Here is a 27321-nt window from a genome sequence, read left to right as displayed (position 1 = left end):
CATTTGGCAACCTAGCTCTGCACTTTTCAGCATGGACTCTGCATCTCCCATGATTACAAGGCTTGTACCAACATGTAGGTAAATGACGAAAATGGCCAAAATCCGCCTAAAATCATGATAATTCAATGGATTTGTGGTACCCCTAGACAAAGTTTAATCTTTCTAAGATTTCACAGATATACTCTGTGCATCAAATGGAATATCAAAAACCATCATAGAAATTGCAGAAAGGTTTTGAGGGGCATTTGATGCACCCTAATATATATATTATTAAAGAGAAATATATCTCTTATGTCTGTCACCGTGCCCTGAGCCAGGATTGTAACACTATATAAACAGAGGTTCCACATTGGAGTGTTATACTGTATCCCGGTCTAAAAAGTAAGCCTCTGCGGCCAGGCGCTCACTCCTGGTCTCTCACCCCAGGGAGTGGAAAAATGACGGTGGTTGCACGGGCAAGGCCCGAGGCTGGCCCTAGCGGCAACAAAGTGCAGCAGCGGCGGTGGCAACGAAAGTGATCCTCCATAACGAGCAAAGGCGAGAGCTGCGCTCCCGATTGACGTCATCCAGCCACTTTTAAAGGGGCAGGTCGTCAAGACGTCCAAAAGGATCACGATACCAATCAGCTGCACCAATCGGCCTATAAGACACAGAACAAAGGAACAGAAACGGAGAATACACAGAAACGACCCACAGGGTTGTAACAAGAGGCTAATATAACAAATAATGCAGCACATGTCATCCCTTCTTAGACTTCCACAGTTCAGTTCTATGAGCCATTGAATCCATTCTCCCTCATGGTCAACATATTTTTGTCACTGTACAATAGGTCTATGCATAGTTGAAACTTTAAAATAATTGAATACATCAGAGCTGTTCTTACTGGTTTGGTTTCTAATCTAGAGGCAGCACATAATGAAGAGGATACTGAAGGCTAGTGGGAATGACCGAAATGTGCATTTACTTCACATGACCACAGGCCATCAAATAACTCTGAATACTGAAGTTAGCTACTGACAAAACAAATCAAATTAGTTTTAAATGTTTGCATATCTGTTTAATTAATGAATGTTAATATATTGTTTAAACACTTGCTATGCTCTTAGGATTGGCTTCACATCAGATTTACTGTGCCCAGGAGTTTCAGTATTATTTCTTTGCCCTGGCTGTATGGAAAGCCATGGGATAATTTAATAAGTCGACATGTATTCTTTGGATGGGCAGAATGGATGGTAAGTTTGTGTTGAAAAAGGCATGCGCTGCTTAGGGGGCCTGCATGAATTTTCAACTTCATGCCGGCTGCTTCTGCTCTCCTCCGCCTGCCTCCGGAAAGAATTAGCCTCACGAAATCATAGGAACATTTCTCACAAACCTTGAAGCTCGGCCATGAGGAGGAAATGCAAGTTGTGTTTGTGAGAAATGAAAATGTGACAAGCGTCACAGTCTCGCATGGCTATGTTGTGGTTTGTATAAATAGTTTGTGTTTTCCTATATTTATTATTAAATATTGTATGTGGCTTCACAGGAATAAAGAATAACAATCTTAAAAGCATAGCTGGAAAACAGATTGACAACCAACACACAAGATAAATATTTATGAATTACCACCACTGTCCCCAGGACCTTGCTACGGTCTGCAAACATTATCTTTACTGCACAGCAATTTGGCATTGGAAGTCCTCCAACAGCAGTGCCAGCTAAATGAACCCATGTACAGTAATTCCAATAGTTGTCCCAGCTCTTTTGTACAAGTTCTAAAAATGGGGGGTTGGTTTAAAAAGGAAAATAAGCGTCTCATAATTATTCATTTTGGCAGCAGCACACAAAGATTTTTCTTCTTTTCTTTTTTCAGTGGCACTTTCAAGCAATTATTCTTGCATTGAAAACACCTTGCCCAGCATTTACTTGCTTGTAACCCAGAATCAATGCTATTGGATTACAACAAACACTGATTGTGTTATGGTGCTCTGTCGTTCCATAAAAAAGAACCCATATTCATTTAATCAGCTTGTATTTTTTCCACTAAAACTCCCTCTAATGGTTTCAGATCCAAATAATCTAAAAGCATTAAGATGGAATGTGGAAATTGTATACACAATTAAATCCCACTATTTTTGGAGACATTAGAGATGCGATTGAAGCAAATTCAATTTCATACTGCTGTGTTGGTTGGATTTTCATCTAAATGAGGGCACATGCCCTTTAATGTGTCTGCGTGGAGATGAATTGATCTTTCAGTAGCAATGGTGGGGACAATCGTTGAAAGTCTACATCAATGACATTGATTAAGGAGTGACTTCGGCCTACTGTATATCTATCTATACAGTACATCCACTTCTATGAGATAATTTTGATAATTTTATATGCTTCTTTATCATGCACATCCCATACACCTGACAGCTAACAAGTTTCCACCTGCTTCAATATCGCCAGCACATGGATATGGGCCTACTTTTCAACACAAACATACTGTAGGAACTTCCTAAGACTATGCCTTTAAACATCAAACATGTAACAGAAATGGCAGGGACTACACCCAGCACAACAATAGATGAAGACAGTTCTTTGGTAATAGTTGAAGTTGGTGAGTGTGAGGTTTCTTTCTTAAATTCCACAGGCTACGATAGGATTTTAGTTAATGTTGTGTTCGCTGTAGTGTGGCCCTAATTAAATAGAGTTGTCACAGTAGATCTGGAAGTCGATTAATAGTTAGGGAGCACAGAGGTTATCAGCATTGTGACCATGCATGCCTGTGTATTGGGGGGGCTTAATGTATTGAACAGTGAATAAGCAACCAGTATGGGAATGGTGAAGCATTCATATGTCAAACACATCAGAGTTTCAACTACTTTCAATTCTAACATGTGAAATCTTTACAAGGTTAAGAACTTCAACAGCATAAGAATATGATGTCCGTCTTCCGCAAAGGGGGATAATAATTAAATGATAAATGTCTGACATTTTTGTCTGAAGTAACTGCTCTTCCCTGCCAACAGTGGGACGGTTCATGATGGACTCCAACAGTGTCACCGGTCTGAGTTTCAAAGGGATCCTGTGCTGATAAAAAGCCTGTACTGGATTTACAGTAGGGACACATACCAACCTCATGTCTTCCTAACCGACAGTCACATCAGCCTCGAATTAACCTTCTGGCAGCCTTCAAATGCAGCCCTAGTCTTTGGAAGAACTCTGAGGTGCGCCTTTTATCCTACGGGGAATCAGCAACTCTTTGATGTTGACTTTGAAAACAGCCTCTGTATCCTGGAGCGTTCCGGGGATCTACTGCTCTCAGGGTGGGGAACAGACTGCTATGCTTACAATCCTCCACCAAAATTTTAAAACCAAGAGTTTAGACCTTTAAACAACTGCTTTCTGTAGGTTTTGCGGTTGTCCGTGAGAGAGAGTGAATATTTCAAGCTAAAATCTTATGATGAAGACCAATTTACAAAGTATAATAGGAAGAAACATCTTCTTGATAGCAAGCGTAACAGCCTCTTGATGTGTTGAATGTCATTATCCAAAGAACTGTTGAAGCTATGAGTTTAACTTGAGGGGATTGTGACAGAAAAATCACATTGTGAGTGTAAAACATCTTATGACAAAGGAAAGCTTTAAAAATACCAAGACTAAAAACAGTACCTCTCAAAAGAGGAGGAAAAAAAACAGAAAACCATAGTGAAACACTGGAAACACATAAAAGGTTAGCGTTCGATTCTTCTCAATCTGGGACTTACGGTTTGCGTTTATCTGACATTTCATATTGCTGAGAGATTTCAATGCTCTTTATAGGGGTTTTGTTATGTCACATTTTCTCTGTCACTCAGGACAATAACTTAGTCAATGTGCCAATGCCAAATAGGGCAAATCTGTCTGTCATATTATGACTGGCCGCTGGCTAGCAGTTATGTAATTGTATGGGATGAATAAAATACTTTTTTGCACATCTAGAAATGTTTGACAAATATTACGCACTGCAAATTAATGTTTTGGTTTTTTTGGGGAAAAAAAGTTAATTCACTCCGTGGCATCTGTCATTATAATGGTAGGAAAGGCAGAAGGCTTCAGTAATTCATTTCCATGTAAACACTTTCTGAATTTAACATCATGATTTTTTTTTTGGGCAGGGGCATATTCAGTAACTGGATCCCTGCACAGTGGTACAGCGCTGACCCCTGATTATGCCCAATTTATAGTTCTCACCCTTTCCTGAATCCCACGGCAGCACCTCCCCACAGCCCCAGTCTCCCCAGGTGCTCTCTTCATGGCCCTCTGCTCTGTAGGTGGATAAAAGTTGGCTCCGGAAACTCCCACATGGCTTTGGCTCTTATTAGACCTGTTCCCAGCCAAAGGCTCAGCGGCTCCCCCTCCAAAGACACCTCCTCAGACTCGACTGAATTTCAATCAGGCGCTGAGAAACGATTGCCTTTCTTCTCAGGCTGCCTTTCCCTGAATCATTGATCTAGTGTCTACTGTGTAGTTTTTTCCCTGTTTTTTTTTTTCTTTTTCTGGTCTGTGGGCGCTTTGTTGTTTTCCAATGCTGGGTGTTGGTAAATGCACCCTTGAGGTTGAGGGTTTGGTGGCGGTGGGGGGGGAGGGGGGGGGGGGGTGTTGAGGGATGTGGGAAGTGGCAGTGCTGCATGCTGGGATTCAAACGGGAAAGGGGAGGATTTATTCAATTAATGCAATTACCAAGCATTCAAAGCACAAGTAGCATTGACCAAACCTTTCATCCAACTCCTGGCACACACGTGCATACTAGTGATGTAGTACTCGAGTCCGTTCTCGGACTCGAGACCGGTCTCGAGACCAATTTCTGCTTTCTCGGTCTCGTCTCGGACTCGTTCCTTCAAAGACTCGGTCTTGACTCGGTCTCAGATCACAGTGGGAGGAGAAGGACTCGTAATTTCAGACCGAGTCCTCGAGACCAACGCATTTTTTATGTTCATATAAAAAAAACACACAACAACAATAATAATAAAATGCAATGTTGACCGGCATTATTTAAAAATGACATCCCATGGTGCAATGCAAAGATACTGCCGTCAGAGCCGTTTATTTATCTCTATGGCTCTGCTGCCGGTGAATGTCTGTAGGTCAGCATAGTCCATATTAAGACGTTAAGACTGCTCTTCTAAACAATTCCCAATCTAGCTTAGTCTGTAGGCCTAATGGTTGATTATTAACTGGGGTGATATTAAATCATGAATATGAAAACTGACATGTTTTTATGGTCTTGGTCTCGACTCGGTCTCGACTCCTAAAGGACTTGGTCTCGACTCGGACTTGCTTCCTCAAAGACTCGGTCTTGACTCGGACTCGACTGTATTTGGAAACCAACAGACTCGGTCTCGACTCGGTCTCGACCCTTCAAAGACTCGGTCTTGACTCGGACTCGGCATAGGCGGTCTCGTCCCCATCACTAGTGCATACACACTCGAACACACATACTTGAACACACACACAATCAGTGGGTTCAAAGTGCCATGTTTGTGTCTGAAACTACAGCTCACAGCCTTTTAAAGAACAGCTAAGCTGCCACTGATTTGTGATGAAAATTAGTGATACATTTTTTCATCGGTGTGACGTGAAAGATGTTTGAACATAGTCATAGGTTTTCCTAATTGGTTCACAGAACTATGGGACAGGGATGTTATTGGGACAGGTGTGCATTTCACGTGACTTCAAGTACTTCCAAAATGAATCAGAGAAGGCTATACAGTACATATACATTGATGACACCACTGTCTAATGGCAAAGCATGTTCTGTAACTCCACATAAGTTTTATTAGCATAGCCTTCTTCTGACTGGACAGAAAGTGTTAATAATAATAATAATAATAATAACTCATAATAATAATAATAATAATAAGTCACATACCACACAGCATTGCCATTTTCAAGATGAGCAGTCATTTTCCTTCTCTCGTACGGTCTCTCCTTACACATCCTAATGGCCCCTGGAGCACTGATACCATCCAGAATGAGCAACCACTCACTCATTTCCCTTGACTCCCACTTGCTTTATAGCATCTGAAGTGACACAGCGGCAGCAGAGAGGAGATTTGTGGTCCTCCTTGTCATGGCTAACGCGTGGCTTTGGAGATTTTTGGGTCGATTTATGGATCGAGTCGATTTATGGATCGAGTCTCCCACCAATCTTCCATGGCGAGAGGAAGGAAAAGCCTTCGGCATTAGCGAATAATCCCAGATAACATTTAAAAACATGGAGGCAATTAGTGAAAGGCCAGGCACACCCGTTCCCCGTGAAACACCCCAGGTTGTTGATTGCATTGTTTAAACAATGCATTTGCCTTTAACCTCATATTCCACACTGTCTGACTACAGTTTATGCAATTAGTTGTGAAAATAGAGGTTTGAACTTTGAACCATATGATCGAGAGTAATTGCCCATTATGTGGACATCAAAAAACATGAGATGCTACAGAATGGCAACACAAACCAATAGGCCGGCCTTACACAGCCAACATTTTTGAACTTACGGCAATGAAAGTAAACATAGTCAAGTGTCTAACTTGTGTCCTGTGGTAGCCTTTTTGAATTGTATAGAGTAATATCTAAGTAGTGCAGGGGAAAACAACATTTATGAAACTGTGACTGAGGTAGTGGAACACACTATAAACTGGCCTACACTCAAGCATGAATTCCAAAATTCACATACAATTACAACTAAATCCAATTACTAAAATGAATTGAAATATGTACCTGGAGCTGCTGACTAAAGCCAGGTACACATAACACAGAATGGAAGTCATGGAACAAACACAGTGACATAACGTGTACACTCTCAATAGTGCAAGTGTGTTTAGTAAGATTCAGATAGGATTGTGCATCCTGAATTGACTGATGAATGTTTAGCCTTGACACAACTAAAAGGACCCTACATGATCAGGGCCCTTCTCTATTGATCTTAAATTGTGCCAGAGAAAAATAAAGTTAAAAATAACATCACATTCAATAATCCTACAGATAAAGCCCATTTTTTCTAACTACTGAAATTATAGTAAGTTTATCCTTTCTCCCATACGGCATTGGGTCTTCTTTTTTGATTGGATTAAGTCCTGCTATATGACCGCTCTGATGTCATATAGCAGGACTTAATGAGGCTTATTATAGATCCACTTTCTGGGTTCTAGACCACCTGCCCGTGAATCATCAACACAACAAGTTTCCCCATGTTAAAGGCACACACATCATTATTCATCACTAATGGCCTCCACAAACTGTTCTGCGTGCCGCAACTAAGGAGGGCACATTCCCCCGGCGGCCCCCCGTGCTCTCGGGGCGGACGGAAGCGCACGGGAAGACTGAGATAATTAGCAGGCATTCATCAGTATACAGCCAAAATGAGCCCTTGCATGCAGGGTGTGCCGGGCGCCTCGTTAGGCCCACAGATAAATGGGACACGGGGTGCTTTTGGGACGGTGGAAGGGGCAGGAGAGGATAAATAAACGAATATATCTGGCAATGGAGTTTGGTGAGCACAGACGCATCTCCCCCCAACCCAACGAGTGGAGAGCATATGGATGTGTATCCGGGTGGGGGAGAATGATCTCCGGCGGCATATCCAACGTTGTTTACCAGCAGGAGGAAAAACTGCAGGGCAGTGGCTTGAGACGGCTGGTGCACTGAAACGCTGACAATTCTGATGCTAATGTGGGTTTCATATCATCACTGGAATTACGCCATTACGACATCTCACTTCCATTCCTCTCAGCTTACCTCAGTTCAGCTAAAAGGGTCTCTATTCAACATCCGGGGGGCTTTTCATGCCTAGGCAGTCAAGGATAAAATCGTACACCCTATGTGGTCGACAATTACATACGAGTCATTCTCCCTAGCGCAAAACTCAAGCAGTGGTGACAGATTTCCATGTGAGAAAGTGACCTATTTTTTTGTGATCAACTTTTTATTTAGAAAGTGACCTATTTTGATTTCCATTTAATTTTCACAGTCGAAGACCAGCGCTGTGGTGTGTCCTTCCATACAATGGAGAACAACAAAAACATCTTCTCGCTTCAACAAGCCCCCCTACCAAACCTAATCTTTTAGGGTGAGCCGGGCGCCTCGTTAGGCCCACAGATAAATGGGACACGGGGTGCTTTTGGGACGGTGGAAGGGGCAGGAGAGGATAAATAAATGAATATATCTGGCAATGGAGTTTGGTGCAAATGAGCAGCCAGGAAATCAGAAATCATAGACTCTAGTACACAGTTGGTATAATGTTCTTATGTCAAGTGCACTCTGCCACTAAGGACAGACTTAACTATTCTCACTTGGACCTCAACATGTGATTGTGCGAGATAAGGGGTTGAATAGTGTCAATCCCTGCTGGGTCACAGATTGGCATGTGACACAGGCGGGTTATGAGTCACTCCAGCCAGAACCTTATGATGAAAAGGACCACTGCTCAGGGACCCTGTGAAGTCTGAAGAACTTCATTAATCATGAATCATAATTCACTCTTTTTTTATCGTCGTCAAATCTAGCTACTAATACTCGTGAGTGTGCTTGTATCATGACAAATTATTTATTAAATAATATTACTGTTTTTAATTTACCTCCACCATACACAATGAACTTTTCACATGAATCACTTTAGTCTTTCATAAATCACTGAAGTCTTACATTACTAATTAAGTTGGAAAGAGTTTATTTTGTACCAATCTTTCTCTGATACTAACAAAACAAAAACCTAACTATGCACTGGAAATCTGGGGGAGTAAGATTGGTAATATTATTTATGTTACGTTTTTTGTGGAGGCTGGGCAAGGCACGTACATTTTTAAAACCATGGAAAGAAACAAGCAACACTGAGTGGACTAACTGCTTCAATTTCCTTTTAAATGCTCTTGAGGAATGCGAGTCATGACAAAGTGGGGTTCATTTGACCTCGATTAGATGATACTGACATTTATTAACAACCTTTGTGTGGTTATCGTGATTCGTGCAACATCAGGGCAAAAGTGAAGGTCTTCAGTGAATACCATGAATCCACTTGGGAAACAACTGCATCAACTAGACAGCACTAAACCATAAGTACAGCTTTGTGAAAGAAGCAACCTCTATGTCTGAGGTAACACTGTGTAGAAGCAGACAATCTGACCTTTGGAACAACAGCAATTACCAGAGGTGTGCCTCACCAATGTGGCAGGTAGTCCCTCCACTATATAGACTGTCAGCGTGAATGTAAGTTGTGGTAAGTTTGGGTGCTATAGAAAATGAAAGGCCTTTAAATTCATGACATATCTGGGTCAGGTAATATTAACAGCAATCCATGAAGGTCTGACTAACTAACAACATGGCCCCACACTTCAGATGTCACAGTGAGCTCATTCAGACTCTCTCAAGTCCTGCCTGTGGCCCGCCAGGCTGGGTGGATTTCATGGGGCTTTGCAGTGTGACATGTCCTAAGCTGGAGGTCCTGCAGCGCAGTCACACTTTGATATCCACAGCGCTCTATTTTGAAAATCGAAGCAGCTTGCACTCTGGGAAGAGGAAAGTTGGCCAGGGGACACTTGGGATTCAGGTAAGACGACTACTACAACGACTACATGAGGCACACAACCCGCACACATGCACGTTGGAGTGGTGGGGAGAAAGAGACACTACACATCCATGTCTACTATTTTGTACCAAATTGGCGTGCAGCACACTTCATTGTTCCAGATTGTTTCAGGAGGATTCCACGTGGCTGTCCACTGACTCCAATCCCCTGTTCCTACTCCAGTTCTGAATAGGCTGAAAGGAAGACTGAAACAATAGAATTCTATTAGATCCAAAGATGACTTGCCAAGCTTTGCATCAGATCATCTAAATATGGCCCTTATGCAAATGTTGATTTTCTCTTGACCAATGTTTGTTCTGATTGAAAATGACACTGCCAAATGCCAAAAGGTTGTAAGACAATATGGTAAAAACATGGAATCAGAAAAAGAAGCGTTTTGATCTTAAGTATAGTATAGTATAAGTATAATCCCGTGAGGGAAATTTGGTCGCTGCATTTATCCCAATCTGTGAATTAGTGAAACACACTCAGCACACAGTGAACACACAGTGAGGTGAAGCACACACTAATCCCAGCGCAGTGAGCTGCCTGCATCAACAGCGATGCTCGGGGAGCAGTGAGGGGTTGGGTGCCTTGCTCAAGGGCACTTCAGCCGTTCCTACTGATCGGGGTTCGAACCGGCAACCCTCTGGTTACAAGTCCAAAGTGCTAACCAGTAGGCCACGGCTGATCTTGTTGAACATTGACCAAAATTATTCATACCCATTTCATTTTAAATCATCAATAGAAACATCTTTGTTTGCCATCACATCTCTCAAAATGTTTTTTTTATATATGTTGACTTTAGTGAAATTATGTTAAAACGAGATGCTTTTGTCACGTCTAATGCACAATCTAGAAATGGCATAAAGCGATGCACCAACGGAGATCACTACTCCTGACCATTTAAGTGATGTGTGGAAAGATTTTTGATTTCCTTCAGAAAAACGGAAAACAACAAGTAGCCTAAAAATGTCAAAATATGCAGAATATGTAGACTAAGGCCCAAATTAAGCAGCCTGAGTGCACATCTGGTAACGCTACAACCTGAGAAGCCAATCAATCCAATTGATTACTGATTACAAAAATTGCCATGTAATCTGTAGTCAGTAATGGATTACATTTCAAAGTAATCTGACCCAATCCTGTTAATAATAGGCAAAATTTTGAGCATTTAATATTAAAATATAAATCTCTTGTTAAATAATAATAAATGAATAAAGTTCGAATGGGTTTATGGAGGGAGATTGACAGCCGTTTCTACCACATTGTATTAAAACCTTTTGGCATGGGGCAGTGTCATTTTCAGTCAGAACAAACATGGTCGGGTAAGAGAAAACCAACATTAAACCAATATTTGCCAGGAATATGAATTATTTTGTACTTAACTGTACCTAAACCTGGTTTTGCTGATAGTCATCCTTTTACTTGCACTTCTGATAATTACTAATAAAAAATATCAAGGGAACTTTGTTCATTCAGACATTAGATGATTTATTGTTTTATTAAGGCAAGAGAATTTTGGTGGGTGTGCAACACAATTTTCAATAAGCAAAAAACCTTACACATTTAACAGTAGGTGATATTTACTTGGCCCAGTTGCAATAGTAGTTTGCTCATCTTACAAATCAGTGTGGTATGTTTTGTTTTAAATATATTATCATTTTCTGAAGTTACTTTGCTGGGGAATAGTGTCGGTGTCTGTTTTCTCTGTGTTCTTACCCTCTGTGTATTGCTGTTGTTTTGCCAGAGGGACTTGCTCACACTGGTTCCTCCAGCATCACGCGATTTTGAGTTGTTGGAGTAACAGTGCAAAAGGATAGAATGCTACCGCTTAGGAAAGGGCTTGTGAGTGTAGACTTGTCATTTCATCTCCCTGTTGAGGGATCTGCGTTTGTTGTCTTGGAAAGGTTCTGTGTTGTATGGTTGCAAATTTTTCCAGTGGCGGGAAGACAAAGGTACAGTAGATGCTGAGGGAATTGAATTACTCACATAAACTCTGCATTTTGTTCCATTTTGTAGTACATACCTGAATATACTACAGACGGCTAAACTAACAAGATAAAATGGAAAAAATAATGTGAATTTTATCAGCACTTCAACTTTGCAAAGAACCAAAAACATACTTGAAAATATTATGCATATACCAAACATCTGAACAGTTCCGTTTGGCAGAACTTCTGTAGCACTGTCTGCAATATTTCTTGATGCAGTCAGATCAATTTTGTGCATGAAACATGCTCTTGCTATTTCAGCTCCCATTTCATGCATTTTGATCAAGACCTTCAAATGGCATTTCTTCTCCACCCTGTCTCTCCTAATCTCATCAAATTTCGAATAGACGGCAACAGTGGCAAATGGCTTTTATTGGTGTTGCCCGTTAGTTATTCATTTCCTTTCCTCAGAGCAAAACCTCCTTGTAGACAGTCCACATGGTCTTAAAGAGGTCTAGGTAGGTTAGGTAGGTCAACCTAGGTAGGTTAGCAACACAAACTTGAGAGATGCAAGTGAGCAAATCAACTTGATATTAGCCTATTATTATGTATTACAACAGCACTTAAACTAGCAGCAATGTCTCGCTGTTTATGGCACGACAGCTGCACAGTGCGCATAATGATGCACAGGCTATAGGGAGGAGGCACTAAAAGCATGCCTTGCGCACTTTTTTGACCAGAACAGTGTTAGAAGGTTACATTGAAAGTAAAATTGATGCTGGAGGATAAAATGATTCTGTCTGGAGGCCATTGTTGCAATAAAAAACAGTGTTGGAGCCTGTAAATAATACCCTTACTACTGCCAGCAACTCTTTCAGTCTTCGCTCCTTCTCTGTTGCTGATGTTCAAAAAGCCCTAAAACAATTAAATCCTCGAAAACCTGCAGGCCCTGATCACTTAGAACCTTTCTTCTTGAAATTAGCTGCAGATATTCTAGCTGAACCTCTGACACAACTTTTTAATCTTTCACTGGTCACAAACAAAATCCCCAAGGTATGGAAGTCTGCTTATGTTTTACCACTTTTAAAAGGAGGTGACCCAACCTTGCCTAATAATTACAGACCCATTTCAAAATTTTCAGCATTGGCCAAAGTGTTGGAATCCTTGGTTAGTGAACAAGTAAAAGAGTACTTAAACGCTCAGTCAATTTTATCTAAGCATCAATCTGGTTTCAGGACTAAACACTGCACTATCACTGCTGCTACAAAAGTATAATTAATGACATAGTCAAAGCGCTTGATGATAAGAAACACTGTGTGTCTCTATTCATTGATCTGTCCAAAGCGTTTGACACTGTTGACCATAACATACTAGTTAATAGACTGATCAGTATAGGTATGTCTCAGCACTCTGTGGGCTGGCTACCTCACTGATAGGACTCAAGTTACGCGAGTTGCAGGACTGACGTCAAAATATGCATCAATCTGTAAAGGGGTCCCCCAGGGCTCTGTTCTGGGCCCACTTTTATTCACTATTTATATAAACTGTCTGGGGGAGAATGTACAACATGCATTTTTCCATTTTTATGCAGACGACACTGTTATTTATTGTTGTGCTGCTACCATAAGGAAGGCATTTGAGCATTTGCAAACTGCTTTTCACAGAGTGCAAGCACAGCTTTATCAATTAAAGCTTGTACTTAATGCTGAAAAGACCAAAGTAATGGTCTTTTCAAACTCAAGGAAGAATTTCTTTCTATTATTGATTATGGTGATCTGTTGTACATGAATGCCCCATCAAAGTGTCTTCAGATGTTGGATGCTGTGTATCATGGAGCTTTAAGGTTCATTTCAAATTGCAGACCCCTCACTCATCACTGTAAACTTTACTCCACAGTGAATTTGCCCTCTCTGTCAAATGGCCGACTTACTCACCCCTATATCTTCATATATAAGGGAATTATAGGCAGGCTTCCATGTTACATATCTGAATTTCTTTCTTTTACACAGAGTACCTATGCCTTAAGGTCTCAGAACGCTATTTTATTGAATGTACCTCAAGCCCGGACAGAGTTGTTCAAGAAGGCTTTCATGTTTGCTGCATCTTCTGCTTGGAATGAACTACAGAAAACACTCAAACTACAGTGTCTAATTTCCTTAAATAATTTTAAAGGTGTTGTTAAAGCCATAGAACATGAGTCCCTCCAGTGCAAATGTTTTAATTAATGGCACTTTTATTTAATCTGAAATGCACTTGAGTTGTCTTTGCCTCTTTTGTGTTTGTTTTGTGATTGTGATGTGTAACTATTTGTTCTGCTATCTTGGCCAGGTCTCTCTTGAAAAATAGATTTTATATCTCAATGAGACTAACCTGGTTAAATAAAGGTTATAATAATAATAATAAAAAAAATTGTGCTAAGTTGATCAATTCTTGAATTATTGACACTGGTCACCGTTGAGACTTCCAACCACTCTTGCACACTGAAATGCTGATGGTGACCTCTGTAAACACCTCCATCAAGGTTAATGCGATGTACATGCTTGTCTGTGATTCCTCTCTGAGGAAAATATTCCATTTACAGAACATAACATTTTCCTTATCATGCAGACATACTGCCTTTGAGCATATTCAAAATTACAGTGTCAGGGGAAAAAAACATTTACAGCAATACATATATACCACACACAAGGTGGTGGTGGTGGCGGCGGTGTGAACTATTTAATTTAAACAGCCAAATGCTGTAGGTGACAGGTCTTTACCATAACCACAGCTGTGGGGCAGAAATCCAACCCTGCAAATCCAGATGCGGCATCCCAGCACGGCATCATTGAGCTTGCAAATTGAGCACAGCTGTAGGAACCCAGGCCAGGCAGGGAGGCCAATTACATGCCTTACAGCACTGTAAACGACTAGTGTGTAAAGAGAGAAAGAGAGCGATATAATAAAGGAGGAGATGGAGGAAGAGGTTGGGGGCGGTGGGGCACAGAAAGTTCACATGGCCTGGGTCAGTGACAGATAAGGGTTGGTAAGGTGAGAAAATTAAAAATATGTTTAAACCTTTAAAACAAAACATGCCTGAGGTTTGCTAAAGTGTATACTTTGTATTTCTGTTGTATTCATATTATTTAATATGACGTGTATGCTATTTTTTAACAAAAGATAGAACTAACAGCCTGTTAAATTGTCAAATGGTGTAACCACAAAAATGACATATCTAATATTTCACACCTCCTAGAGTCCATGCAATTGCTCTCATGAAATTATTAGTTTATTTTGTAATATCCAATGAGAATATATTTTATTATATTTATTTCTAAATTTAAATGATATGGGTTTTTCATTGTACTGAGCAAGACCATACGCTGTCTTGTTTTCTGTCTATTCTTTGACCATTTGAGTAAAAATGGTTTAAACAACCATTATTACAGTAAAGTAGAGTATTACATCATTATCCATATTAATTTTTTTGTACATTATTAGTATTTTAGACAAAATACTGGTTACACCAATTGACATAAATCGGTTACACCAATTGACCATAAAACGTTTATAGCAATATGACAAGAAATTGACACAGAAAATAGGTATCAAGGTAAACTGAATTGGATATTTTGATATGTATTCATGTCATTCATCATATTCCATTTCAAATATCATTTCATAACATCAATGAAGAAACTTGTGTTCTATTTGATTTCAATTCAGTTCTCATACAATTTCAGTCTATACCCATTATTTTCAAAGAGACTGAGATAAAGGGCCCTATTTTCGCAATGCAAAACCTGGCACAAAGCGTATTATTATTCTGATGCAAAGTTTTTTCCTATCTTACACTTTTATTAAATAATGCACCCAGGGGTGTGGCAATTACCCACATAAGGTGTGGTCTTGCACATGATCTAAAAATCGCTATCTTATACCGTCTAAAAAGCATTACGCCACTGACCAAGAAAAGCCTGGTCTATAGCGAAAGGCGCATATGAAACACAGCTGAAGACGCACTGTCACGAGATGTAAGCAGCAATTCCTCTGCAGAATAAATGTCCTTAGGTTATTCATTCAGTCATTTGAACATTATAGGAGGAAGTTTTGCTTTTTTTTTAAATGTTTTTGCTGGTAACCCATTGTCAGTCAATATTGAAAGTAATTAACTGTGTATAACTGTTTTGTCGTTGACTATGACTCCACAGTGAAGTTAGTTTCACTTTGCCTATATGTTCAATTAATAGACAAGTGCAGATGTGTGTAGCCTATACTTTACTCGGTTTTAGTAAAGAATGGCTTAGTGGAATACCTGTTCCATACGGTCTTGCGTACAAGCAGATTCCTTCAAATACACCGCTGACTATCAAAATACTGATGCGCTGTTTGAAGTTGCCCTGCTTGCTGTTAAAGGGAATGACAGATGTCCTCCTCATTGGTTTAAAGGATGTTAAGCCCAAAACACACCCACGACTGATTACGAAACATAAGAGCCACCTTTTTGCGCCAGGCATCTGACGTTTGATATCAAAACCACCCCGAATGTGGACTGGACAAACCCCTAAATGTATTTACGCTATTTGCTAGTGACCATGCATTTTATATTGCTAAATTAGGGCCCAAAGTGTGTGTGAGAGAGAATAAGAGTGAGTGAAAGAGTGGGTATGATCATTTCTTAACAACCAACCAACAGCAGGATCTGTGTTCACATGCACTCTGTGACAAGTTTTTCTTGCTTGTAAGTGGCATCCATTGGAGGACAAGAGGTACATTGTATATATAATAAATGTATTTATATTATTTATTTATAATTTGAACATACTGTTTACATACATCATAATAAAATATAAAAAAATAATTATGGAAGTTTAAATTTAAAATGAAAGCTTTGACATTTCAAAAATCGCTTAAATTGCAATCTAATTAAACCCTTTTAAAGCTATTGTTCATGCTAAACAGTTAGTCACTATTTAAATGATAAAAATAATATAATTGGCACCTACAATTACATACTCTTGGCCCTGAATCTGATCAAACTGGTTTCAAACAGAAAAGAGTCAAATGGTGTAACCGGTTACACCATTTGACATTTCTATTTAAAAGCAAAATTTGCAGGCATTATTATGGACAACTACAGTATGTACACACTTCACCTTTATGTGAATATTCAAACACAGTTTTTACATTAAATTGAATATTTTATGATTATTGTGATTTATCAACATTTTTAAAAGGTCATACCATTTGACATGTAACCTAAGCTTGCCTGGCCATGGCCTAAAAACTTTAAGAGAGTTGCTAACCTTGACTCATAGCAGTTGGGCAGTCTTGAAGGGTCCTTCTCTATGACATAATTTCCTGTCACATGATTCTCTGACATAATACATACAAAATTGCTCCTTAAACGGTGGTTACACCACTTGACATTTTAAGTGGTTGATGTGACAGACATGATTCCCCGAATTAATTTAAACATTCAGAACAATGGGGTTTCATTACTTGTGTTAAATATAGAAAAGTTCTTGTGCAAGATCATGCCAGATTATTATAGAAGGAATTTTGGAGAGAATTTAACATTTTTTTCAGCAAGTGTAATTATTTGGTTCATGTTTTTGTGGTTACACCGTGTTGACAATTTTACCCAAATTCAGTTAATACTCTTTCAAAATTAAAAAAATAAATTCAAAACTTTAAGATTAGGGTTTGATGAAAAATTATTTTCAAATTTTAACAATTTTTAATGTATGTAACCCATATGTACACAAAAAAATGAGCATCACGTCATTGACCCACCTCCAAATAGCTTCTCCTTCTCAACGTGAGATGAGAAAGACATGGGCTGGTACAAGCCTGAAGCCAAAGACACACCGCTGTTTTTTCATCTATTTTTGAGTGAGTCTTCACAGAAGATGCGGGCAAGAGAGGAAGAGAGAGGGCGAGAGAGAGGGCGAAGGCGAGAGCGTGATGTAGTGTTATGGTCATCGTGGCGGGCCAGGGTGCATCGTAGTCATGATGGTCAATACTGCACACACTGAATTATTATGGAACTAACTGTATTTTGGACATTTTTCCCCTACACATGTGGAAAGCAGAGACATACTCTGGGTTATCTTGATTTTAAGCAGACACTGATTGGTGTACTGTCAAAACAAAATGCTTGTGGAGAAAGCCTGTGTGTCCGCAGGTTGAACTCAGTCATAAGAGTTGTGCTTTTGGCTAAGAGTAAGGGAAGGCAAAAACTGCATGTGCTGCTGCAACACAGCGGTTCCTACATTGTCAGTCTCTATGCGGATCCATAAATGACTGTTTGTGAGATACACCTTATGTGTGACACACCATCCTCACATACCCTCTGGAGTGACAAGCAGCCACACACATACACACACAATGTGCCAATGATGATTGGCACTGTCTGGGTTTAATAGGATCTAATTCAATTTGCATCACAAAAACAAATCCTGAATGATTAATTCATATTTTAATTTCAGATCTTGTCAGGAGAGAGAGTGCGCAAGAATGAAAGCATGGGTTGGAAAAAGAAATGCAGAGTGGAGATGAGAGGAGAAGGGGGAAAGATAGAAAGAGAGAGATATGTATGATAGTTAAAGCTAAGGCAATCAAAAGGCATAAGGAGTATCTCCTCTTGAGACAGACTAATTAAGACTCCTCTTGAGACTGATTATATTAGGCCAATATCAGATTGAACTGGTGAAGGTACAACAAAATGAGTAAAAATAATGGGGAAAAAATACTCCTCTCCCCTCTGAAGCATTTACAGAGACGTGACCATGGGAAACTACAGTGGATTATTATTATTTTATAAGTATTGAACACGTCAACATTTTTTTCAATAAGTATTCTTCCAGAGAGGCTATTCGCATAACATTTTCTACAGACAGTATTGATTTAGGTAATCCACACATATTAAAAAATCCAAACATTAAATGTCCCTAAGTAGAGTTATGAGTAAAAAAGTGGAATGGCACAGGGAAAAAGTATTGAACACACTAAGAAAAAACAGTACACAAAGGCAAGAAATGGCAAGGAACGAGCTGGAATCTATAAGTAGTTAGAGAGTAATTATCCCCCCTATCTGTGCAAATTAATGTAAGCTGGGTTAGTACATATTGATGAGCTATAAAAAGGTTTTTCATTACCAAGTTGTCACACAAGAAATATGTCATGATGGGTAAAAGCAAAGAGGTCTTCCAAGACCTTTGCAACATTATTGTTGCAAAATATATCAATGGAACTGGTTACAGATGCATTTCACAACTTCAGAATCATCCAGTAAGCAGTATTGGAGCCATTATCTGCAAGTGGAAGGAACATCACTGCATCATCAATCGGCCATGCACAGGACCTCCTCACAAGATTTCTGACTAGGAAGTCAGAAGGATAGTCAGAAGTGTAGCCTAAGAGCCAAGGACCACTCCAGAAAGACTTGGAGGCAGCAGGTTCAATTGTTACAGAGAAAATCATAGGTAATGCACTCCACCGCCATGGCCTCTATGCACGCTCACCCCACATGACTCTATTACTGAAGAAAAACATGTCGAAGCTCATTGAAAGTTTGCTACACAACATTTGGACAAGCCTATGAAATACTAAGAGAATGTATTCTGGTCAGGTGAGAGCAAAATTTAACTCTTTGGATGTCATACTACACACCATATTTGGAGGAGAAATGGCACTGTGCATCACCATAAAAATACCATACCAACAGTGAAGTTTGGAGGTGGAGGCATCACGGTGTGGGGCTGTTTTTCATCTCATGGTACTGGCAGACTTCATACAGTTGAAGAAATGATTTCTGGGAGAATCTTGCCATCCACCAGAACAATGAGGATGAGACATGGCTAGACCTTCCAGCAGGACAATGATCCAAAGCATTCAGCAAAGGAAACTCTCAATTGGTTTCAGAGAAAGGAAATTCAGGCCCTGACTTAAATCCAATTGAACAGTTTTGGAAGTTACCTAAAGATCAGGATTTACAAGACCCCTGGAATCTTATTAAAGGAATATTAAAAGACTATCTGTTTAAAAGAATGGGCCAAAATCACACCTGAATACTGCGATTAGTTTCGTCATAGAGGAAATGCCTGGAAGCTCTCATTACAAATAAAGGGTTTTCCTCAAAGTATTTAGGAAATTTCAGTAGGCGTGTTCAATACTTTTACATACTTCTACTCATAACTCTACTTATGAACATTAATGTTTGGATTTTTTTTATATGTGTGGATTACCTAAGTTAATACTAATGTCTGGTGAAAATTTCATGCAAATAGCCTCACTGGAAGTATACTTACTGAAAACAATGTTGACGTGTTCAATATTTATTTTCCCCGCTGTATACAGTTTTCATCACCTTCCACAATGATGAAAGGCTTTTAGCCAAGCTCGTCCTACTATCCCATTGGCTGATTTTTGTCAGTGATGTGCAGACGTGTGGCTTCCTGCCAGCCAGGAAATAGAAGACAAATGAGCAACCAAACAAACAAATAAATGAATGAGAGATCAGCGCGCCGAGGAAATGGCCGCCAAATTGATTTTAGCATGACTGCAAACTCCGTCCCAGGGGTTAACAGATGGTGGTCAGTATTCATAATGTCAGCTTGCTATCTACATCCAGACACTGTGTGTGCATGTGAGTCCACATGCTAAAGTGAGAGCGGAAATAAAATACAAAAAAGATGGGGTAGAGACAGTGACCAGAGAGCGACAGTGAGAGCGAGAGAGTGAGAGAGAGAGAGATTAGAGCTGTGTGAGAATCCATATAAGAAACTTAGTCAAGATTGTAAGACCGTAATAACCCATAGACTGTATATATAGAGTTCTATATATACAGTCTATGTAATAACCAGTATGCCTGCAAAGTTACAGTTTTTACACACTCTAAAAGACTAGATCAGCTTCACGAATAACATTTGCTCTGTAATGGTGACACATTCATCAACTGACTCTGAAACATAAACAAACACACAGGCACTTCAGATGCTTTTAGCAGACCAAGGGTTAATGATATAACTTCCAGTCAGAAACTAATGAAGGATGCTCGTCTGTGCACGACATTAACAACACTGTGACAGAGGTGTCAGAGCAATCAGTATGCTAGCAGTAGAGGGATAATTTAATAAAGCTTTAATTTGACACAGTTACAAGGTAAACAACCGCCTTGGAAGGTAAATGGTTGCTTAGGCTGTTATGAGGGAGGGTGCCAATGCAAAGGACAGCAGCATATGACTAAGGTCTGAACTTATCTTTTGATGCCTCAAGATATACTGCGTACATGCAATCAAGATGCTTCTACTGTGTACATGAATCTTGGGATATCAAATATGCAGTCTCTCTACTGACCCAAAAGATGCATCAAATCTCAGTCCAGAGTCATAATATGCCAGTGTTCTTTTGCACATTCTGGAGCAATTGGTGAATAATGCAGGTCTCCGCAGGCCTTATCAGATCCATGCCATCACTGGCACTGAGATGGATATGAGATGGCAGGGGAGAGCACATCCAGGGCTCTGAAAGCGGTCACCATAAATGTTGTATGTCAAGTTTTTCTTTTTTCTTTTTGGTGCACAGATTTTTTTTGAGAGGGCAGTCAGAAAGAGGCAAAGCCAGAGCAGAGAGAAAGAGACGAGAGAGACAGAGACAGACAGACACACACAGACAGACAGATATGAAGTTTGATGCAGAAAAATGGATAGAGAGAGAAATAACTAATGCCAAGTGATTCATATAACCACTGATGTCCAGATAGGCTCCCATGTTGCCATGAAAAAACAACAATAATAATAATAATAATAATAATAATAATAATAAGAGTGATTGGCACACTCCGTTGGCTCATGCCAAATGCAAGTAATTACAAGCTTTTTCATTTTTCTGGCCCAGGGTTGTTTGCTTAAAAAAATAAATAATAATAATAAAAAAAAAACACACATTCACAGGACAGATTATAATAATCATGGTACTATTAAGACTACAGTAAAGATTGGTAAGTGTATATCATTTTCCTGAGGTTCAGTCTGAGACATACGACGGAGTATTAGGGCCACACATGAAGAAAAAAAATATTTTTGCCATGGCGAGATTAAACTCGACATGTTGACTTTAAAGTCAGCATGTCGACATTAAACTCGACATTTCGAGAATAAAGTTGAAATGTAATGTCGACTTTAATCTCGACGTGTCGACTTTCAGATAGATTGCGTCTTGTCTGTTAACTACTCATTGCCGTCATCGTGAAGTGCTGTATCTCGCGGTTGGAAATACCATGCACTATGCCGTTTAGTATATAGCTAGAATAATACATGTATCCAATGATATGTTTCTATACAAAATGCTATTTCACTCTGTTTTACGTGGGTAAGGCCACCGCATTCAAATAACTGCCCTTCATGAACCAGGCCGTCACTCTCCATAGGTTAACTAATTTCTCTAAAACTGCTTTTCCATGTCTCACCTGCAATAAACATAGGAGGCTATAAACACAGGTAAGCATATATACTATTTTGATCCCGTGAGGGAATATGTGTGCATGTATACTTTATTTATGCACTGTGTGTGCATATGTGCGCATGTAGGCTACTAGTACATGGGGTGGTCGGGAGGAGGACAGCTTCATTCGTCCCTAGACATTCAGCAATAGGCTGTTTTGCATCCATCACAAACAAGCAATGTGAAATTCTAGGATTGGGGAGAGCGCCTAGTATGCCTAGTCTAGTGCATAAGCATGAAGTTGAACCTTTAGATGAAAAACACTCTTTAATAATAGGCCTACAATAAATAAAAAAAAACGCTAATGCCGTTTAGGCTACTTTTGACCATCGCATTTATCGCCTGTAACTCCGTGATAAGGACCTACAGGAAAGTATTTGGCTGAGCAACGGAGGTTAATGTTTTATTACATTACATTACATTACATTACATTTGGCTGACGCTTTTTAGCCAAAGCGACTAACAACATAGTAAACAGTTTAAGTTTTAGAGCAGTTCTCAACAATAATTTTATGTTTTGTTCACATGATATAGGCCTATGTCTAATCATTGTTGCAGTTGAAGAAAACTGGAATGTTTAATTCGTCCTCCCTTCAATCGTCCCGAGCGGTCCTCTCTCCAAACTAACTTTATTCTCAAAATGTTGAGTTTAATGTCGACACGTCGAGATTAAAGTCAACATGATATTTCAACTTTATTCTCGAAATGTCGAGTTTAATGTCGACATGGCAACTTTAAAGTCGATACATTGAGATTAAAGTCGACATTACATTTCAACTTTATTCTCGAAATGTCGAGTTTAATGTCGACATGGCGAGTTTAATCTCGTCATGGCAAAAATATTTCTTCCTTCATGTGTGGCCCTAATACTCCGTCGTAGAGACATGAACAACGAGTCCATGTGGCAGAGCACTGGTAAAGGTTCTGACTATTCAACCCCCCCTTGTCGAGTCTTCGCTCAAGCATTCCAAATCCAGGCTCACAGTATGCTGGGTAATTGTGCCCTCCGAGTCTCCGCATTTGTCCCCTGTCCCCCTCTCCTCCGCCTGCCCTTCTCCTGTCTCTCCCTGCTTTAAGAGGCATTATTCAATAATCCCCAGTAATTGAGTGAATGCCAAAACATGGAAACTGTCAATACCGCTGACATTCATCATTCGTCCGCTTTTTAGTTACGCCGCACCATCATTCTGTTAATTACATCTCCTAGGCCCCTGGCATTGAATTAGCACGCACTGTCAGGAGGTACAGATGAAGCATGCCAATTAGGTTGCCCGGGCATCGTGTCTCTGTGCCAGCCGAAGCCACTTTTCCTGATTTCTTGAGCTGGTTACGGTGCACTGGTATAATGATCGTCGCAAGAGAAGTCCTGAGTGGCACAGACAAACCATGCCAACATGGACTAGTAGCGCCAGCTACAGCAGGCAGCCATCAGATGTTGCGGTCGCGCTTCACTGAAGTTATCAGAGGAAGAATTCTCTGAATACTTGTGGGCTGTGGGTGGGGGTGAGGTCTCCGGGCTCCCTGAGGACCTGCCTGTTTTCTCTGATGAATCACTTTCATGTGGACGGAGAACAGCTCTTAAGAGAGCTCTCAGGACGCGAGGATGGCAGAGGCCTCGCCACAATCAGAGCACTGAGGAGGGCTCTTACGGAGGCGGACTGCAGTCCAGATTGCGGTTAAATAAGTAAGCGAGGAAGCCTGGCCGGCGTTGCGTTGATCCATTTGCACTGAAATGTCAAATATGTCTCTGGCTAGAATGGTCGAATTGAATCAATAAATATTTATGAAGACAATGTTATGTTTGGCATGTTTTCTTCTCCCATTACATCTACTGTCCCGCTTACAGGCCCAGTTACACTGAAAATATTTTATGATAACCGATGATACGATTATGTCCATTCTGATCACTGTATTTATTGTATATATACTGTACATAAACAGTATACACACACTAAACAAATCCTCTGCCACTAAATGGTTTAAGTATAGGTGCAATAATTCAGTCTACATGTATATGTCTCTAGACATAATATTGTCAGTTACTGGCTTGACGTATGAATACATTTGCCCCAAAGTTGGGGACAAACTTTGTACATGGTTGCCATGAGGGATGTGTGATGAGACATGTAAAACATCAGAATTGCACATAATTTCTTTTACATTCACACTACAAGAACATATTGTGATGACATGGAGCCTTACATTGCATGAACCTGTCAATATATGCTGACAATGCAGCAGTCTCTGTTTCACAGCAAATCATACAGTATGCAGTAACATTTCCATATCACATTGATGTGTTTGGGCAGTGTAGGCTATTTGGTATGGAAAGTGCTGCTGTTCTGTTTGTATGCGGAGATTTCTCCAGGGACCTTCAGTGGGCCGTGGCACGGGAACACATTTTTCACATCACTATTTGCACTACAACACGCTGGATTTGTCAGTCCTGCACATTTGTCTCTGTCCCAACCTGAGCCTTGTGACATTGGCATATAATTTCTAATACTATACAGACTGCCTTGTATTTGCACCTCTCAACTGTATGCAGACACAAATGCTGTACTTATGTGGAATTACACCTCAAAATCAAGGACAATGAAGGCCTACTGTATATATGCAACAGTGCACATGTCCTTCATTCTGTTACACAGACAAGGAGAACCTCTGACATAGTGCCTTTCATAAAGCAGATGGCTGGTGAAATGCAGTAGAGAAACCTCCCATAACTATTGTGGACATCAATCATGGCACTTGGAAGGCCATGTTTACTGTTTATCGCCTGTTCCAGCAAGGCCTTGTCAAAGAACAAGGACCTAAATGAATAAGGATGGCTAGTATCTAAACGTTGAAGAAAACTTCACCTGCACAAGGACTGGAAAGCCAAGGTTCTTCCCCAACTTAATCTGCAGTGATAACATCCATGTTCTGGTAGTCCACATTAAGGGTGTCACATCATTTGCTTTTTTTCCTCCCCAGCCCAGATGAGAGATCCCAGGGCCCTGTCTGAGTTTCTATCTGAACCGCAAACTGTTAAGAAATAGAATGATATTTCTCCTGCAAAAGCAACACAATTTGTTGATGTTTTATGTTTTAGCGTAACAAGTTCAGATAGAGATGGGATAGCAGCACTGGAAATAATCCCCATGGGCTTTAAACAAAAGCCGCCCGACAACAGCAGTGTGTTTTGGCTGTGTTGTGGTTTCTGACTTAGCCATAGACGAATGGCAAACCAATAAAATAACAAAGAGGTTCACAATTGATGATGCTCCTGAAAAGAAACATGTTTTTTTGTTGTTTGATTTCCTGTTTCTAATTAAATCCAAATATTCAATTTCTGCTCTACCACGGTGTCTGGCTTGTGGACTTTGGGAATTGATTTGTTTGCTTTCCATGCACTTTGTAGTAGTCTGTGTGAAGTACCTCTACTCGATCAAAGGGAAGAGTGAGGGTGTTTGCCTTTTTGGCAGGTTGGGGTGTAAGACGATAAGGTTCTCGCTCTAGCTGCATAGGTATTCACTCATAACATACTGCATACACATTCAGCTCATTCACATAAGATTTCCCCAAAGCATTCAGATCATTTGGACTTTAATGACATTTACAGTAAAAACACTTTCTTCCTGGCTCCTATAAGTATGTGCTCATGACAGCGCCACAACTCAACTCTCTGGAAATACAACTGCACCCATCAAACATCTCATCCTTTTTCCATAAAGTTTTCCGCGCTTTAGAGATTTACAGATGGCCAATATTATTCTACGAGCCAGTAAAACTCTCCATAAACCCGAGCCCATTTCTGTTTTCACACTCGCTGCATCTCGCCAAATGTCTTTCTCGCTCGGCTTTTATTATTCCCACTGTTATTGTTGCTCCTAAAAGTTATGCTTATTTTCCAGCGGCGAGCGTAGTGTCATTACTCTCCCCTCAGATGGGATTATACCGCCCGGCTGGTGTAGTGTGTGCAATCTCCCCTCCCTGGTAATGAACAAAGCTTAAAAACACCAGACCTAGGGGCTTGTCAGAGGACATCAGCCTCATAGAGGAACATTTGTGTTGTGGGCTGAGCACATGGGCACAGCAGTAGTGTCTCGGAGATGGAATTCAACACAGAGACTTTTTATATTAGTTATTTTTCCGAATGCGTGCGTGCGTGCGTGCGTGCGTGCGTGCGTGCGTGCGTGCGTGTGTTGTGGAGCTGGGGAGGGAATGGGGACTGCATGGGGCTATGTGATGCAAGAGAATACATCCCAGGGTGCGCCAACAAGAGCACTGATTGCAAACATTACACAGCAAAACCCATTACACTGTAATTAAGAAGTAGGGAAATACAGTGGCAATTAAAAACAGCACGCACGCACACACGCGCACACGCGCACACACGCACACACACACACACACCTCAAACAAGCTCATTAATGATGTATATTCTCATTCAGTTTTAGCTTTCTTGTGGAACTAATAAACCGCTGATCATTGTGTGCTTTTCAACAAGGTGATAGAGAGCACTGTAATACTTTGCCCACTATTCTACCAGGGCTGTGACCCCACCAGCTCATTTGAGCTGAAAATAACACGCGGGTTGGAGGAGGGAAAATGAGCAGGCGTTAATGATCTCTGATCAAGACGGTCATCTACTTAATACCAGACAGCCTGATGAGATGAGACTCAAAAGAACAGAAGAAAATGTAACGAGCAAAAAGGCGGCAGATAATTAAAGCACTTCAGTGGGAGCCCTTAATGCTCATATGAAAATGCCGGAACTGGAGGAGGGGGGGTAGGTATGGGGGGGCTCATCACAGAAGAGAAATTCTCAGAAGAAACCTGAAAAGTTAGGAGTGTGAAATGCCACATTAATGAAGTTTAACTCCATTTGTGCCTTGTTAAGCTTGCCACTTCACATTCCAATGTGAAAATGAGACGAATCGGAGAAAGGCACCAAAGCCTTGGCAAAAATGGGAAGATGTGTGCCTTCATTCCTTGAAGACATGAGGGAACGCAAACCCAAAGCTAGCTGTTTGAGCAATGACTTCTGGTTAGCTGAACATGAATGGTTAAGTGGTCCAATGAGAGAGAGAGAGAGAGAGAGAGAGAGAGACACCTGAGGTTCCTGATGCAGAGCATTCACTGGAAACATCACCAATGGCCTCAGCACACAGTCTAAAAGCAAAGTGCCTCTTCAGATGCTCACACACACACATGAACAATCTCTCTTCTAAGCGCTAAACGCCACCAAAAAAAAAAAAAAACACGTCTTCAACCAAGTCTCGGGGGCTACACGTATTTAAACAGAAGAGCTTTGGCCAGTACAGAAGAGCAGAAGGGAACTCTGTGGGGGTT

At 40.4% G+C, this 27321-nt stretch overlaps 1 long non-coding RNA gene across 1 annotated transcript; it reads right to left on the bottom strand.

The window, feature by feature from the left end:
* Positions 1–377: 377 nt before the first annotated feature.
* Positions 378–27321, bottom strand: LOC121688133. The gene is made up of 3 exons (XR_006024512.1): positions 27310–27321; positions 20386–20393; positions 378–711 (listed from the first exon to the last, which is right to left on the bottom strand). It is a non-coding gene; the product is annotated as an uncharacterized LOC121688133 (long non-coding RNA).

Source organism: Alosa sapidissima, chromosome 17 (assembly GCF_018492685.1).
Source record: "Alosa sapidissima isolate fAloSap1 chromosome 17, fAloSap1.pri, whole genome shotgun sequence".
Lineage (NCBI taxonomy): Eukaryota > Metazoa > Chordata > Actinopteri > Clupeiformes > Clupeidae > Alosa > Alosa sapidissima.
Note: the sequence above shows the minus strand (reverse complement) of the source record. Positions and strands in the feature narration are given on the sequence as shown.